This window comes from Staurois parvus, unplaced genomic scaffold (assembly GCF_062004578.1).
Source record: "Staurois parvus isolate SC_StPar_1 unplaced genomic scaffold, SC_StPar_1.0 ptg001175l, whole genome shotgun sequence".
NCBI classification, from domain to species: domain Eukaryota; kingdom Metazoa; phylum Chordata; class Amphibia; order Anura; family Ranidae; genus Staurois; species Staurois parvus.
Window position 1 is genome coordinate 96,115 of NW_028318971.1, and position 19,150 is coordinate 115,264.

Here is a 19,150-nt window from a genome sequence, read left to right on the forward strand (position 1 = left end):
GCTGATAGCAGAGGACTATTACAGCGTGGTGGATGGAGATGATTGCTTGGGGGAGGGGAATTCAGAGCGGACTTGATGGATTTTCCTGCTACTTGGGACCATGGCTTGACTTTCACTCATGAGTAGTTTTCCTGAGCACATAGGAAATAGATAAAAAAGGGACTTTTTATTTCTATCTTTTATGGGTTTTTATTTTTTCCATTTATTTGCTTTTCTATGAGGTAACGCCCACTGGTGTCATTGGTTCACAAGCAGATCTAAACACTATCTGAATGGCGCTCGGTTTGCTAAAGCACTGTGTACCATAACCCACATGTGTCAAACACAAGGTCCGCGGGCTGAATCCGGCCCACCAGGGCATTTCCCCCCCCATCTCCACCCTCACCTTGTCTCAGAAGTCGGTAGAGGAGGACAGAACTCCTCCTACAGATCCTGTGCCTCTCTGTGCAGCAGCAGCCCTCCTCTGATCCTCCTCCAGACCCTGCACTGTTTCCCAGCTCTGCCCCCCCACCTTGTCTCAGCAGTCAGCAGCAGAGAGGAGGACATAACTCCTCCTCCAGACCCTGCACTGTTTCCCAGATCCACCCCCCACCTTGTCTCAGCAGTCAGCAGCAGAGAGGACGACATAACTCCTCCTCCAGAGCCTGCACTGTTTCCCAGCTACGCCCCTCACCTTGTCTCAGCAATAAGCAGAAGATAGAACAGAACTCCTCCTCCAGACCCTGCACTGTTTCCCAGCTCTGCCCCCCCTCCACCTTGTCTCAGCAGTCAGCAGCAGAGAGGAGGACAGAACTCCTCCTCCAGACCCTGCACTGTTTCCAACCTCTGCCTCTCACCTTGTCTAAGCAGTCAGCAGCAGAGAGGACGGAACTCGTCTTCTGAATCCTGTGTAGCCGCGGAGAGGCTTGTCTCTGCTCCTCCCCCCTCTCAGAAGTCAGCAGCAAAGGGGAGGACAGAACTCCTCCTCCAGACTCTGCAATTAGTGTTTCCAAGCTCTGTCCCCACCTTGTCTCAGCATTCATCAGCAGAGAGGAGGACAGAACTCGTCTTCTGGATCCTGCGCTTCTTCTGTGCAGCTGCGGAGAGGCTCGTCTCTGTCCCGCCCATTTTGTCTCAGACGTCAGCAGCAGAGAGGAGGACAGAACTCCTCCTACAGATCCTGTGCCTCTTTGTGCAGCTGCAACACCCCCTCCCCTTGTCTCAGCATTCAGAAGGCTTTGGTAGTTAACTCCAGCCCTCCTCTGGTTTTCCTCCAGACTCTGGACTGTTTCCCGGCTCCGCCCCCCACCTTGTCTCAGCAGTCATCACCAGAGAGCAGGACAGAACTCGGAGCCACAGAGAGGCTTGTCTCTGCTCTCCCCCTTCCCCACGTCAGCAGCAGAGAGGAGGACAGAGCTCCAATGCCAGTTCCTGCGCTTCTTCTGAGCAGCTGTGGAGAGGCTTGTCTCTGCCCCGCCCCATCCCTGTCTCAGAAGTCAGCAGCAGAGAGGAGGACGGAACTCCTCCTCCAGACCCTGCACTTTGTTTCCCAGCTCCGCTTCCACCTTGTCTCAGCAGTCATCAGCAGAGTGGAGGACAGAACTCCTCCTCCAGATCCTGCACTTTCTATGTCCCATCTCCACCCCAGCTACTTCCTGATAGGGGGATGCAATGTAAGGTAGGGTGGGGGACTCTTGACTTCTGATGGTGGTGGGGGAAACTCTTGACTTCCGATGGTGGTGGGGGGCTCTTGACATCTGATGGTGGGGGGGGGCTCTTGACTTCCGATGGTGGTGGGGGAAACTCTTGACTTCCGATGGTGGGGAGGGGCTCTTGACATCTGATGGTGGGGAGGGGCTCTTGACATCTGATGGTGGGGGGCCTCTTGACAGCTGATGGTGGGGAGGGCCTCTTGACAGCTGATGGTGGGGAGGGGCTCTTGACATCTGATGGTGGGGGAGGGGCTCTTGATGTCTGATGGTGGGGAGGGGCTCTTGACTTCTGATGGTGGGGGGGGGGGGGCTCTTGACGTCTGATGGTGGGGAGGGGCTCTTGACTTCTGATGGTGGGGGGGGGGGCTCTTGACATCTGATGGTGGGGAGGGGCTGTTGACTTCTGATGGTGGGGCGGGGCTCTTAATATCTGATGGTGGGGGGGCTCTTGATATCTGATGGTGGGGGGTGGGGTGGGATAGTGCAGCCCCCCTGCCATAAGCAGTGTCTAGTACTTGCTGGGCTGTAGTCGGCCTGAACGATGGTCTGTCAGTGTCACGGGTACAAGTCGATGTAAAGCAGTGGAGGGTTTTTTTTAATTCTTGTTTTCACTTTTTATCACGTGTTGCATTTTAATGAAGCCACCCCGCCCTCCGCAGGACTCCCTATTACATCATACACGGCTCCACCAATGAGAGGAAGACTCTGAGAACCCATCAGACCTCAATGGGGAGGAGTCTCCTGCTGGATCTCTATACTGACATGGACGGGGGATGGGTGAGGAATGTAAGGACGCCCCATCATTGGATGGAAATGATCGACCTACAGAGGACTGAATTCACAGACACCCCGAAAATCAAAGTGAAGAAATGATGCAGCAGGCGAGTCCATGTTGGTGAAATGTCATTGCAGCAACTCACAATGGTCCTCTGTAGTCTGTGTGGCCCCCATGTATGCATGCCTGACAACGTTGGGGGAGGGTCCTAATGAGACCACGGATGGTGTCCTGGGGGATTTCCTCCCAGATCTGGACCAGGGCATCACTGAGCTCCTGGACAGTCTGAGGTGCAACCTGGCGGCGTCGGATGGACCGAAACATGACATCCCAGAGGGTTCTATTGGATTTAGGTCAGGGGAGTGTGGGGGCCATTCAGTGGTATCAATTCCTTCATCCTCCAGGAACTGCCTGCATACTCTCCCCACATGAGACCGGGCATTGTCTGCACCAGGAGGAACCCAGGACCCACCGCACCGGGAGGAACCCAGGACCCACCGCACCGGGAGGAACCCAGGACCCACCGCACCGGGAGGAACCCAGGACCCACCGCGAGGAACCCAGGACCCACCGCACCGGGAGGAACCCAGGACCAACCGCACTGGGAGGAACCCACCGCACCAGGAGGTACCCAGGACCCACCGCACCAGGAGGAACCCAGGACCCACCGCACCGGGAGGAACCCAGGACCCACCGCACCGGGAGGAACCCAGGACCCACCGCACCAGGAGGAACCCAGGACCCTCTGCACCAGGAGGAACCCAGGATCCTCTGCATCAGGAGGAACCCAGCACCCACTGCACCAGGAGGAACCCAGCACCCACTGCACCAGGAGGAACCCAGGACCCAATGCACCAGGAGGAACCCGGGACCCACTGCACCAGGAGGAACCCGGGACCAACTGCACCAGGAGGAACCCGGGACCCACCGCACCAGGAGGAACCCGGGACCCACCGCACCAGGAGGAACCCGGGACCCCCTGCTTCAGGAGGAACCCAGGACCCGCTGCCCCAGGAGGAACCCAGGACCCCCTGCACCAGGAGGAACCCAGGACCCCCTGCACCAGGAGGAACCCAGGACCCCCTGCACCAGGAGGAACCCAGGACCCCATGCACCAGGAGGAACCCAGGACCCCCTGCACCACTGTAGGGTCTGACAATGGGTCCAAGGATTTCATCCCAATACCTAATGGCAGTCAGGGGCCATTGTCTAGCCTGTAGAGGTCTGTGTGTCCCTCCATGGATATGCCTCCCCAGACCATCACTGACCCACCACCAGAATGGCCATACTGAACCATGTTACAGGCAGCAGAACGTTCTCCACGGCTTCTCCAGACCCTTTCACGTCTGTCCCCCCCCATCCCTCCCCCCCACATTAGGTATCACAGGAAAAGATACACAGCGCCATCTAGCGGCCATATAGGGTATTTCAAATCCAATAAAAGTCATTCAACCAATAGAGGAAATAGCTTAATTACATTCATCCCCCCCAAAAAAAGAAATGCCTACCAATGGCCAAATGTGGTATTTTCTTTTTTGGGGGTGAAAAAAACGAATGTAATTAAGCTATTTCCTCTACTAAAAACAAACTATAAAATCCCAGCGCCAACCTAAGAAAGTGTATAATTATGCAGCTGTGCAACAGTGGAAACCACCAATAATAAATAACACAAAAAAATTAAAAATAATCACAAATAAATTATCACAAATAAATTAAATAAAATAAATGTCCGTGCAAAAAATACATATCATATTTCAAACATAAGTCCTTATTCCCAATCCCCAAAAGGATTTTCAAAGAATATTCCAAATTGTGCTTCCACCTGATCACCACGTGACAAATAATATTGACCGCACTCACCAGATGGAGGCGAGTAATAAGCCTCATAGGATATAAGGGATCCTATAGCCCCTCCAAAGGAACTAAAATCTCCTTCTTGGAGTGGAGTCGGTGCTATATCTGGGCAGGGTGAAGAAGGAGATTTTAGTTCCTTTTGTTTTTTTTTTTGTGTTATTTCCTCTACTGGTTGAATCATTTTAATTAGTTTTAAAATGGAAAATACAATATTTGGCCACTAGATGACGCTATGTATCTTTTCCTGTGATACTTACCACCACCCAATGGCCAAATGTGGTATTTAAGTATCATAGGAAAAGATACACAGCGCCATCTAGCGGCCATATAGGGTATTTTTAATTTCAAATTCAATGAAAATCATTCAACCAGTAGAGACCAGTAGAGAAAATAGTTTAATTACATTTGTTCCCCCCCCCCCAAAAAAAAGAAATGCTTCCCAATGGCTAAATGTGGTATTTTATTTTTTTTTGGGGGGGGGGGGCAGGGGGACGAATGTAATTAAGCTATTTCTTCTACTGGTTGAATCCTTTTCATGGGTTTTAGAATGGAAAATACAATATTTGGCCGCTAGATGGCGCCAAGCATCTTTTCCTATGATACTTAAATACCACATTTGGCCACTAGATGGCGCTAAGTATCCTTTCCTATGATACTTAACGCCTCCCAATGGCCAAATGTGGTATTTAAGTATCATAGGAAAAGATGCTTGGCGCCATCTAGCGGCCATATAGGGTATTTTCAACCAGTACAGGAAATAACTTAATTACATTCATCACCCCTCCAAAAAAAGTAAATACCACATTTGGCCATTGGGTGGCATCAAGTATCATAGGAAAAGATATAGAGCGCCATCTAGCGGCCATATAGGGTATTTTTAATTTCAAATCCAATGAAAATAGCTTAATTACATTTGTTTCCCCCCCCCCCAAAGAAAAAGAAACGCCTCCCAATGGCCAAATGTGGTACTTTCTTTGTCTTTTGTTTTTTTGGGGGGTGGGGGGGGTGGGGTGGGACGAATGTAATTAAGCTGGTTGAATCATTTTAATTGGTTTTAATATGGAAAATACAATATTTGGCCACTAGATGGCGCTATGTATCTTTTCCTATGATACTTAATGCCTTCCAATGGCCAAATGTGGTATTTAAGTATCATAGGAAAAGAAACTTGGTGCCATCTAGCGGCCATATAGGGTATTTTTCATTTTGCATCCAATGAAAATCATTCAACCAGTAGAGGAAATAGCCTAATTACCTTCGTTTTTTTTCTCCCTTCAAAATAGAAAATACCATATTTGGCCATTGGGTGGCATTAAATATCACAGGAAAAGCTACTTGGCGCCATCTAGTGGCCAAATAATGTATTTCCCATTTTAAAATCAATTAAAAAGATTCAACCAGTAGAGGAAATAGCTTAATTACTTTCGGTTTTTTCACCCCCCAAAAAAGAAAATACCATATTTGGCCATTGGGAGGCTTTAAGTATCATAGGAAAAGAAGCTTAGCGCCATCTAGCGGCTAAATAGGATATTTTTCATGTTAAATCCAATGAAAATCATTCAGCCAGTAGAAGAAATATCTTAATGACCTTCGTTTTTTTTTTTACCCTCAAAATAGAAAATATCGTATTTGGCCATTGGGTGGCTTTAAGTTTCACAGGAAAAGATACTTGGCGCCATCTAGTGGCCAAAGAGTGTATTTATTTTTTAAATCCATGAAAGTCATTCGACCAGCACAGGAAATAGTCTAAAAACATTAATTTTTTTGCCCTGTATGCAGAGAACGAACATTCTTTCACTAAGCAAATTGCTATGTACATTTTTACAAACACAAATGTTTTCATCATCTGCTGATTTTGAACTATTGTTGCAGCTCTACAAACTCCTTTCCACTGTAAATTCCCCCCCCCGGGTACGGGGCAGTCTAGAGCTGGCAAGGGGTGTGGCCTAACCTCAGCACGTGGCGCGCTCTCCATACATGACAGGTGTGATAGGTGGGGATCAGCGGCCTTGTTATTTATTTAGATGAAGCTCCCCGGTATCCGGCGTCGTCATCCCCGGAAATGTGAAAAGCTGATCGAGCCGGAACCCCCTCTGGAACATTTCCCATTGGATGACTTCTAGAGAGCATCGTTCTAGATTTTCATTTCAAAACAGATCGTTTTAGATTTTCATTTCACTTCACAGCTCATAATATTCGTCCAGAGATCGATATAAACCCGCAAAACAGCCGCCGCCAATGGACTGATATTCGGCAAAACATCCTCTAAATGCTGCATCATTGCCGGAAACAGATCGACCCTCTTAGGGCTGCTGCATGCAGATTCTCTCTAATAACCCCACCGTCAGATTTATGGAGGTGCCATCAGTGAGGGACATTGGTGAGGGACGTCGGTGAGTGACATCGGTGAGTGACATCGGTGAGGGACATCGGTGAGGGACATCGGTGAGGGACATCGATGAGGGATGGGGTGAGGGACGTCGGTGAGGGACGGGTGAGGGACGTCGGTGAGGGACATCGGTGAGGGACATCGGTGAGGGACATCGATGAGGGATGGGGTGAGGGACGTCGGTGAGGGACGGGTGAGGGACGTCGGTGAGGGACATCGGTGAGGGACATCGGTGAGGGACGGGGTGAGGGACATCGGTAAGGGACGAGGTGAGGGACGGGGTGAGGGACGAGGTGAGGGACAGGGTGAGGGACATCGGTGAGGGACAGGGTGAGGGACAGCGGTGAGGGATATTGGTGAGGGACATCGGTGAGGGACGTCGGTGAGGGATGTTGGTGAGGGACGTCGGTGAGGGATGGGGTAAGGGACATCAGTTAGGGACATCGGTGAGGGACGGGGTGAGGGACATCGGTGTGGGACGGGGTGAGGGACATTGGTGAGGGACGTCGGTGAGGGACAGCGGTGAGGGACATCGGTGAGGGACAAAGTGAGGGATATCGGTGAGGGACATCAGTGAGGGATGTCGGTGAGGGACATTGGTGAGAGGCGGGGTGAGGGACATCGGTGAGGGACAGGGTGAGGGACATCGGTGAGGGACGGGGTGAGGGACATTGGTGAGGGACGGGGTGAGGGACATTGGTGAGGGACATCGGTGATGGATGTCGGTGAGGGACAGCGGTGAGCGACATCAGTGAGGGACAGGGTGAGGGACATCAGTAAGGGACATTGGTGAGGGACAGGGTGAGGGACATCGGTGAGGGACATTGATGATGGATGCCGGTGAGGGACGGGGTGAGGGACATCGGTGAGGGACACTGATGATGGATGTCGGTGAGGGACAGCAGTGAGGGACATCAGTGAGGGACATCGGTGAGGGATGTCAGTGAGGGATGTCGGTGAGGGACATTGGTGAGGGACATTGATGAGGGACATCGGTGAGGGACATTGATGAGGGACGGGGTGAGGGACATCGGTGAGGGATTTCGGAGATTGACGGGGTGGCGGTTATTACTGTACCATGGAGCAGGAGAGATGGAGGAGAAGGCGAAGGGGATTCCATGGGGCAATGCTGCCCTCTACTGGGAAAAGGGGTTCTATACACGCAATGGGACAAGACAGAGAAAAGTACAGAATTTCATCACATATTCATATTAAACATTGTTACCAGGAGGGAGGTGAGAGCCCCCCTTACATCAGAGTCCCCCTTACATCACATGTCCCCATCAGAGTGTCCATTACATTAAATGTCCCCATCAGAGTGCCCCCTTACATCAGGGTCCCCATTATAGTCCCCCCTTACATCATGGTCCCCATCAGAATCCTCCTTACATCATGGTCCCCATCAGAGTCCTCCTTCCATCATGGTCCCCATCAAAATGCTCCCTTACATCAGGGTCCCCATCATAGTCCCCTCTTACATCACATGTCCCCATCAGAGTCCCCCCTTACATCACGTGTTCCCATCAGAGTCCCCCCTTACATCACGTGTTCCCATCAGATTGCCCCCGTACTTCACCTGGGATCTCCAGTCTGTTCTATGTCCTGCCGACATCTCAGCACCTGTGTGATCCCCAATGTGTTCCATCCAGGCTCCTGTGTCTGCTCCCCCATTCCATGCACCCTTGCCTGTAGCCAGCATGACCCCATACCTGGCACCAGCGTGACCCCATACCTGGCACCAGCGCGACCCCATATCCGGCACCAGCACGACCCCATACCCGGCACCAGCACGACCCCATACCCGCCACCAGCACGACCCCATACCCGGCACCAGCACGACCCCATACCCGACACCAGCGTGACCCCATACCCGGCACCAGCGCGACCCCATACCCCGCACCAGCACGAGCCCATACCCGACACCAGCGTGACCCCATACCCGGCACCAGCGCGACCCCATACCCCGCACCAGCACAACCCCATACCCGACACCAGCGTGACCCCATACCTGGCACCAGCGCGACCCCATACCCCGCACCAGCACGAGCCCATACCCGACACCAGCGTGACCCCATACCCGGCACCAGCACGACCCCATACCCCGCACCAGCACGACCCCATACCCGACACCAGCGTGACCCCATACCCGGCACCAGCGCGACCCCATACCCCGCACCAGCACGAGCCCATACCCGGCACCAGCGCGATCCCATACCCGGCACCAGCGCGACCCCATACCCGGCACCAGCGCGACCCCATACCCGGCACCAGCGCGACCCCATACCCGGCACCAGCGCGACCCCATATCCGGCACCAGCGTGATCCCATACCTGGCACCAGCGTGACCCCATATCCGGCACCAGCGTGATCCCATACCTGGCACCAGCGTGACCCCATATCCGGCACCAGCGCGACCCCATACCCGGCACCAGCGTGATCCCATACCCGGCACCAGCGTGATCCCATACCCGGCACCAGCGTGACCCCATATCCGGCACCAGCGCAACCCCATATCCGGCACCAGCACGACCCCATACCCCGAACCTGCACAACCCCATACCCAGCACCAGCGTGACCCCATACCCGGCACCAGCATGACCCCATATCCGGCACCAGCGTTGACCCCATACCCGGCACCAGCGTTGACCCCATACCCGGCACCAGCGTTGACCCCATACCCGGCACCAGCGTTGACCCCATACCCGGCACCAGCGTGAATCCATATCCGGCACCAGTGTGAATCCATATCCGGCACCAGCATTATTATTATTATACAGTATTTATAAAGCACCGATAGTTCGCTCAGCGCTGTACATTACAGAGGGGGACAGAACATGTGACAGAACAATAACAATACAATGTGATACATGAGGGGATCGAGGGCCCTGCTCTTTGGAGCTTACAATCTAGGAGGGAGGGGATGGTGGCACAGGAGGAGATAGCTGTGGGGGATGGAGTGGTAGGAAGAGTGGAGGAGGTCGGCAAGTTAGCAGGGGGTGGGGTAGGCTTCCCTGAAGAGATGGGTTTTCAGGGTGCGCCTAAAGGAGAGGAGAGTAGGTGATAATCTGATGGGTTGGGGCAGGGAGTTCCAGAGGATGGGTGACACCCTGGAGAAGTCCTGGAGGTGGGCATGGGAGGAGGAGACCAGGGAACTAGAGAGAAGGAGGTCTTGCGAGGAGCGGAGTGTGCGTGTTAGGTGATACTTGGATATTAGGTCAGTGATGTAGTTCGGGGCAGTATGGTGGACGGCTTTGTACGTCAGTGTTAGGATTTTGAATTTGATCCGTTGTGCAATCGGAAGCCAGTGGAGGGATTGGCAGAGGGGGGTGGAGGACACTGAGTGGAGGCCAGTGGAGGGATTGGCAGAGAGGGGTGGCGGAGACGGAGTGGTTGGAAAGGTGAATGAGTCTGGCAGCCGTATTCAGGATGGACTGAAGCGGGGATAGCCAGCGGCGAGGCAGGCCAGTGAGGAGGGAGTTGCAGTAGTCGAGTCGTGATATGATGAGGGAGTGGATGAGCTGTTTAGTGGTTTCTGGGGTTAGGAACCTGCGGATTTTGGCGATGTTGCGGAGGTGGAGTCTGCATGTTGTGGAGGTGGAGTCTGCATGTTGTGGAGGTGAAGTCTGCATGTTGCGGAGGTGGAGTCTGCATGTTGTGGAGGTGGAGTCTGCATGTTGTGGAGGTGAAGTCTGCATGTTGCGGAGGTGAAGTCTGCATGTTGCGGAGGTGGAGTCTGCACGAGTTTGTTAGAGATTGGACTTGGGGCTGGAAGGATAGGTTGGAGTCCAGAATGACACCAAGTACTCTGGCCTGCAGGGCGGGTTTGATGGTGGCGTTGTTGGATGTGATGGAGAAGTCAATGGGGGGTGGGGTCCGGGCTGGGGGGAAGACAAGAAACTCGGTTTTGGAGAGGTTCAGTTTAAGGAAGTGGAGCGACATCCAGTCTGATATGTCACTCAGTAGGTGGGTGATTCGGGCGCAGACCGAGGGGGTGAGGTGGGGGGTTGAGATAGATTTGTGTGTCGTCGGCATAGAGGTGGTAGTTGAAGCCATGAGAGTGTATGAGTTGGCCAAGGGAGGAGGTGTAGATGGAGAAGAGAAGGGGTCCGAGGACAGAGCCTTGAGGGACCCCAACAGAGAGGGGGAGTGAGGGGGAGGTGGTAGCATTATAGGTAACGCTGAAGGAGCGTTGTGACAGGTAGGATGAGAGCCAGGAGAGAGCAGAATCTCTGAGGCCGAGGGAGTGTAGTTTTTTGAGGAGGAGGGGGTGGTCGACTGTGTCAAAGGCCGCAGAGAGGTCAAGGAGTAGGAGCACTGAATAATGGCCATTAGCTTTGGCGGTTAGCAGGTCGTTGGAGAGTTTGAGTAAGGCAGTTTCGGTGGAGTGTAGGGGACGGAAGCCAGAATGCTTTTTAAGTATGGGGGTGATGTGTGCATGTTTCAGAGGGGAGGGGAAAGTGCCGGAGGAGAGGGAGAGATTGAAGATGTGGGTGAGGGAGCGTAGGATGGAGGAGGAGGAAGGTCGTAGGAGTTGTGAGGGGATAGGGTCGAGGGGGCAGGTGGTGAGGCGGGCATCAGAGAGGGTCTTGGAGACTTCCTCGATGGTAGTAAGGTCAAAGGTGCGGAGTGTTGGGGGAGCTTCAGTATGAGGGATGTGGGGTGGGGTGGAAGAGGAGGTCAGAGCAGTGGTGGGGCCGTGGGAGAGGGGTGATGAGGGGGTAGCTGAGTGAGGTTGAAGGGGGTTGGAGAGAGTTTGAGCAGTGATGAAGTCCCTGTGGGTTATGTCGAGGGGGAGGGGGGATAAGGGGGTAGCTGTGTGAGAGGGGACGGGTTGAGAGGGCGTGTGAGTTGCGGCAATGTCCTTGCGAATTGTGTCAATTTTGTTTTTGAAGTGATTGGCAATCTCAAGGGCAGTGAGTGAGGTGCTGGGTGGAGGTGGGGGTGGAGAGAGTAGAGAGTTGAAGGCAGAGAAGAGTCGGCGAGGATTGGAGGAGAGGGCCTTGATGAGGGTCAAGAAGTAGGCCTGTTTGGCTGCGTGGAGGGAGGAGGTGTAGGTGTGGAAGGCAGATTTGTATCGGGTGAAGGCTTGTTGGGATTTGGTTTTGCGCCATAGTCGCTCCAGGGCATGACTTTGTCGTTTGAGGGTTTTGGTGTGATCAGTCTGCCAGGGCTGGAGCGGTCGGGGTCTGATGTTGCGTGTGGTTAAAGGCGCTAGTGAGTCAAGGGCTGTTGAGAGCGCATTGTTGTAGGCGGTCAAAGCCAAGTCGGGGCAGGACAGGGGGAGGATGCGGTCGTGGAGTTGATCAGCTGCAGAGTGGAGGGGGGCAGGGTTAAGGTTGCGGAGGTTCCGGCTGGTAGTAGTGTGACATTTGGAGGGGTAGGCGTTGGAGGACGAGGAGACAGAGAAGGTGATCAGGTTGTGGTCAGAGAGAGGGAAGGGGATGTTAGTGAGGTTGTGGGGAGCGCAGCGGTTGGAGAAGACAAGGTCCAGGATATTTCCGTCGGAGTGGGTGGTGGATTGTATGCACTGTGCAAGTGTAAAGGAGGAGGTGAAGTGGAGGAGACGGGCTGTGTCCGGGTTGTCGAGGTTGACAGGGATGTTGAAATCCCCAAGAATTATGGTGGGTAGCTCAGAGGAGAGGAAAAAGGGTAGCCAGGAGGAGAAGTCATCCAGGAAGCGGGGTATGGATCCAGGAGGCCGGTATATCACAGCAATCTTCAGGGGGGTTGGGGAGAATAGTCGGACGCAGTGGGCCTCGAAGGAGGAGAAGGATAGGGAGGGGGGTTTCGGAGGACTCGGAAGGTGCTCTGCGGTGACAGGAGCAGACCAACCCCACCACCTTTACGACCGTTAGGCCTGGGTGAGTGGGTCCAGGTGAGACCTCCATAGGAGAGTGCAGCAGGGGAGGTAGAGTCAGTGGGCTGGATCCAGGTTTCTGTGATCGCTAGGAGGTTGAGGGAAACAAAGAGGTCGTGGATGGCGGTAAGCTTGTTGCACACAGATCGGGCATTCAGGAGTGCACATGAAAATGGGGGGGAGATTTTAGGGAGCAGGGGGACAGATACTAAGTTGTGGGGGTTGCAGTAGGACGTGGAGGTGGGAGGGTGTTGAGCGGGTGAGGGAGGTGGAGGGCCAGGATTCGGGGAGATGTCCCCCGCGGCTAGGAGGAGAAGGGTGAGAAAGGTGGCATGGGAGCGGGATGTGCAGGAGCGTGAGAAACTCCTAGTGGAGGTGTTGGGGTCAGTGGGAGAGTGGAGTAATAGGAGGAGGTGGTGGGTGCCATAGAGGGGTGAGGGAAGCAGTGAGGACACGATATACAAATGTTTGGGAGGGGCAGAGGGATATAGTGAATGGATTTTGGGAATGGAGGAGAGGAAAATGAGAAGGATGAGTGGAAGAGACATTTTGGGGAGGTGAAGAGAGCAATAGTAGGGAGATGATAGCAGTGAGGAGGAGATGTACAGGTTGTGGGGTGGAGCAGAGGGGTAAAGAAATGAGATTTGGGAACAGAGGATAGTAATATGAAGAGGAGAAGAGGGGGTGTATTATATAAAAGGTACACGGAGTGGGACTCAGGCATGTAAGAGGTTTCCCAGGGTGATTGCTTGCAGTCTTCCAGCATGCAGTAGAGCTTCTGGCTGTTGTTGTGTCTTCCTGCTGCTTGAGTTCAACTGCTGCGTTTAACTGCTTCTTCTATGCACTCGTTCTAAGCCGCACTCACTGCTGCGTTTAACTGCTTCTTCTATGCACTCGTTCTAAGCCGCACTCACTGCTGCGTTTAACTGCTTCTTCTATGCACTCGTTCTAAGCCGCACTCACTGCTGCGTTTAACTGCTTCTTTATGCACTCGTTCTAAGCCGCAATCAAGCTGAAGCAGCACCCCATCAGAGACTGTGCCCCCCATCAGAGATCTCCCCCATGAACTGATCAAAATTTATAGGGAGATGCTCAAATGACCATTCAACTCCACCCCAATTAGAAGCTGATAAAGATCACATGAGTAGTGGGGGATGATTCGCTCAGGAAACAGACACCAATCGTAAAACGGGTGCAGCTGGAGGTGAGGACTGGTCAACATATACACAAATATAAATACACCATTTGTTCTGAATATAGCAGGAGTCAATGCGTTTTGGAGTTAAGAGTGGAGGTAGGAGAAAGGTGCATTTACCCAGGAGGATAGCATGACCCCATACCCCGCACCAGCATGACCCCATACCCCGCACCAGAGCGACCCCATACCCATCACCAGCGCGACCCCATATCCGGCACCAGCGCGACCCCATATCCGGCACCAGCACAACCCCTTACCCAGCACCAGTGTGACCCCATACCCGGGTTGTTTTTGGGGGGTGTTGTTTTTTTTTGTTTCTTTGTGTGTTTTTTGTGCTGTTTTTTTTTTTTTCGAGGGCGGTTGTTTTGTTTTTTGTTTTTTCGTGTTTGTTAACTGTATAGATCTGTTTGTCCCTCGCATGTTTGAAGCTATTTCCTGTTGGCTCCCTCCCTCTGCTGGAAGTCTATTCCCGGCATCAACTACTCTTTCAGTAAATACTTTCTGAGATTAGTTCTGAATTTCCTCCACTTAGTTGGAGGTCCTCTCCTCATATTCTTGATTTTGGTTTTGTGTTGAGCTTTAAGGCTCTGTCATTTATTTTTGCTGTCTATGAACCCTCTCTCTCCCCTCCCCCTCCCTGTGACAAATCTCCCCCACACCTGACCGAGGATTTCCTAGATTCTAAAATTCTATTCCACATAAGTGTTGTTTCTCCTTGGCAGCTCCTTTTATTTTCTGTGCAGGTCGAAGATTATTCACTATTAATTTTGTTCAGGAAAAAAAAATTGCATAATGGCCACTAGATGGAGCTGAGGATCCGAAGAAATACATTTTACAGTATTGTGATCATCAGCTCCACCTGCTGGTCATATTGCAGTATTTTCCTGAATTGCTGTTTTTTAGGAATGAATCACATTCGACCTGCATTTATATAAAAAAAAATATTGGTGTAAAGATGACCAGAAGATGCAAGAAAAACGAGCAATTGTTACATTGTCAAATTTCCCAGAACACGATGGGATGTGTGCCTTGAAGGTGGACTTATCAGAGAGGGGGAGGGGCAGAGAGCCCACTGATACCTCCCCTATACTTCCCTGTGTTGGAGCATACACAGGATCATAGACCTTCTCCCCACACCCACCTCACAGTGTGCAGGCCTGGTGATTGACTAGTATAGAAGATACAGAAGAACACATGAGGGCGCCTCTAAGTGCAGCAGAAAACACATTTATTAATATAAAAGTATAAATAGTATATATAAAAATATAATCAAATAGAGTCAATAACCGCTCACATGGGTATGAAGAATAAAATGCATTCCTCTTCATAGTCATGTGATTGGATATTTACTCTTTTAATAATACATTTGTTTTCTGCTGCACTTAGAAGCGCCCTCTTTTGTTCTTCTGCTGTATTTCAGGCATCGCTCTATCTGATGAGGAGCTGCTGTAATGACTTTGTGGCCACTTTAGGATCATTTTATGTGTGGCTGTTGGTAACCTGGAGCCTACCAGTGGTTGTGCACAATGGCAAATCATATCTACTGAATGGGCTTCTTTAAGTCTACTCCCAAAATTCTCCTGGAGATTCCCAAAGGATATAAACTACATTGCCCAAAGTATTGTCCCCGCCCTCCATATCATGTGATTCAGGTGTACCAGTCCCCTCCATATCATGTGACTCAGGTGTTCCAATCCCCTTCATATCATGTGATTCAGGTGTACCAATCCCCTCCATATCATGTGACTCAGGTGCTCCAATCCCCTCCATATCATGTGACTCAGGTGTTCCAATCCCCTCCATATCATGTGACTCAGGTGTTCCAATCCCCTCCATATCATGTGACTCAGGTGTTCCAATCCCCTCCATATCATGTGACTCAGGTGTTCCAATCCCCTCCATATCATATGATTCAGGTGTACCAATCCCCTCCATATCATGTGACTCAGGTGTTCCAATCCCCTCCATATCATGTGATTCAGGTGTACCAATCCCCTCCATATCATGTGACTCAGGTGCTCCAATCCCCTCCATATCATGTGACTCAGGTGTTCCAATCCCCTCCATATCATGTGACTCAGGTGTTCCAATCCCCTCCATATCATGTGACTCAGGTGTTCCAATCCCCTCCATATCATGTGACTCAGGTGTTCCAATCCCCTCCATATCATGTGATTCAGGTGTACCAATCCCCTCCATATCATGTGACTCAGGTGTTCCAATCCCCTCCATATCATGTGACTCAGGTGTTCCAATCCCCTCCATATCATGTGACTCAGGTGTTCCAATCCCCTCCATATCATGTGACTCAGGTGTTCCAATCCCCTCCCAATCATGTGATTCAGGTGTTCCAATCCCCTCCATATCATGTGATTCAGGTGTTCCAATCCTCTCCATATCATGTGATTCAGGTGTTCCAATCCTCTCCCAATCATGTGATTCAGGTGTTCCAATCCCCTCCCAATCATGTGATTCAGGTGTTCCAATCCCCTCCCAATCATGTGATTCAGGTGTTCCAATCCCCTCCCAATCATGTGATTCAGGTGTTCCAATTCTCTCCCAATCATGTGATTCAGGTGTTCCAATCCCCTCCATGGACACAGGTGTATACAATCAAGCCCCTAGGCATGCAGACGGCTTCTACAGACATTGGTGAAAGAATGGGTCGCTCTCAGGAGCTCAGTGACTCCAAGCGTGGTCCCGTGATAGGTGGCCACCTGGGCAATAAGTCCATCCGTGACTTTGTGGCCACTTTAGGATGATTTTATTAACATTTTTTAATACATGGCGGCCAGCTTGGATCACAACAGAATGCAGGTTCCTGAGAAGACTCATCACTACAGAGAGAGCCTATTGTCTACGGAGTCCTGAGCCTCACATGGAAGGGTCCTGCGTCTGCAGCCATTCGCTCGGGTATACTGACCAGAGACTCCTCCTGCCACATGCCTGTGGAGGGACCTCTGCAGTCGCCCACCTGGGCAACCATATACAGCCAACCTCCCTGAGAGGGGCGCTATCTCCAGGGACAGGCAGGTAGGCATGTGTACCTAATGGGTATCAGAGACTGTACTGCCCAGGTGCCCAACATACAACCTGCCATCCCATAGGCTACCGGCCACCAATCAGGCCACAGAATGGCAGCAGGGTGCCCGGCGGGTGCCGGAACTCTGTGTTCCAGTTTCTGGAACTGAAAGAAAGACAATTCTGTGGGAGACGATATCTCCATCCACAGTACAAGTCCCAGCCTGTTTTTTATTATGTTCACTGACACCAATGTTAGAGTTATCATTACATCCACTGACAACAATGCTGGGGTTATCATTGCATCCACTGACACCAATGCTGGGGTTATCATTGCATCCACTGACACCAATGCTGGGGTTATCATTGCATCCACTGACACCAATGCTGGGGTTATCATTGCATCCACTGACACCAATGCTGGGGTTATCATTGCATCCACTGACACCAATGCTGGGGTTATCATTGCATCCACTGACACCAATGCTGGGGTTATCATTGCATCCACTGACACCAATGCTGGGGTTATCATTGCATCCACTGACACCAATGTTGGGGTTATCATTGCATTCACTGACACCAATGCTGGGGTTATCATTGCATTCACTGACACCAATGCTGGGGTTATCATTGCATTCACTGACACCAATGCTGGGGTTATCATTGCATCCACTGACACCAATGCTGGGGTTACTATTGCATCCACTGACACCAATGCTGGGGTTATTATTGCATTCACTGACACCAATGCTGGGGGTTATTATTGCATTCACTGACACCAATGCTGGGGGTTATTATTGCATTCACTGACACCAATGCTGGGGGTTATTATTGCATCCGCTGACACCAATGCTGGGGGTTATTATTGCATCCGCTGACACCAATGCTGGGGGTTATTATTGCATTCGCTGACACCAATGCTGGGGGTTATTATTGCATTCACTGACACCAATGCTGGGGGTTATTATTGCATTCACTGACACCAATGCTGGGGGTTATTATTGCATCCGCTGACACCAATGCTGGGGTTATCATTGCATCCGCTGACACCAATGCTGAGGTTTATCATTGCATCCACTGACACCAATGCTGGGGTTACTATTGCATTCACTGACACCAATGCTGGGGTTTATTATTGCTTCCACTGACACCAATGCTGGGGTTATCATTGCATCCACTGACACCAATGCTGGGGTTACTATTGCATCCACTGACACCAATGCTGGGGTTATCATTGCATCCACTGACACCAATGCTGGGGTTACTATTGCATCCACTGACACCAATGCTGGGGTTACTATTGCATTCACTGACACCAATGCTGGGGGTTATTGCCATCCCACTTCTTCAGCCTGCGTTGCTGTTCAATGCAAAACATGCAACAAGACCGAACTCTTTTGTCGTGGAGGTACATTATAGTTCATTCATCTCTAAAAAGCTGCCTAACTTAATGAAATGCACAAAAAATTCTATGTTGCTACTGTGGGGCCCTCTGGAAGTCTCGGGGGCCACACTTGGGGTCCTCCATCCTTCTCCAGCTGACCACCCTTGCTGTACTGTGCTGCCGCCTAGTGGCCAATTTGTAGTTTGCATCTAGCAGCTGCTGTCCTTCGTATTTCTTCGTATTGTACGCACGCAGGGGCGGACTGACAACTCATGGGGCCCCCAGGCAATAGGGGATCATGGGGCCCCTGTGTCCTTGCCCACACTCAAAGCACACCCAAAAAAGCTTATCAAAAAGGTACCAGGGGCATTTCATGGGGCCCCCTACTGACCCCGGGCCCTCGGGCAGTGCCTGAAAGCTGGAATGGTCAGTCCGCCCCTATATGCACGGCTTCTTCTTCCCATACACAATGCAATGTCAATCCAATATCGGCGGTCAGCAAATTCCAGGTTACTGTGTGTTCCCTGTCTGAACATTTGGCCAATTCCGCACTCCTACACTGTCCCCCTGGAAAGAGGGTCAGATGCCCCCCATAACCAAACCCCCCCCCCAAAACACCCCATATTACGCAATGGTCCTGCAGATGAACAAGTATTAGAGCGGGGGGGGGGAGGGGAACGAATAAGGTGACGGGTTCCCTTTAGGCATCCTAACTTGTCCGGGAGACCAATTGCCTGTCTGCTGCTGACTGAGCAATGAAGGAGCAGCAGAAGACTGATGAGGTCACACCTTCAGGTATGCATCCTCCATAGCAAGGGAACCCCAGGAGCTGACACTCTTTCCCACTCTATATGCGAGAATCTAAACATAAGAACATTTTCAGGATCACGGATTCTCTGCAGTTACATCAGCAGAAATATTTCCCAGCCTGGAGTTCAGCTGTAAAGATGAAATTACTGGGAGACGGAAAATGGATGAATC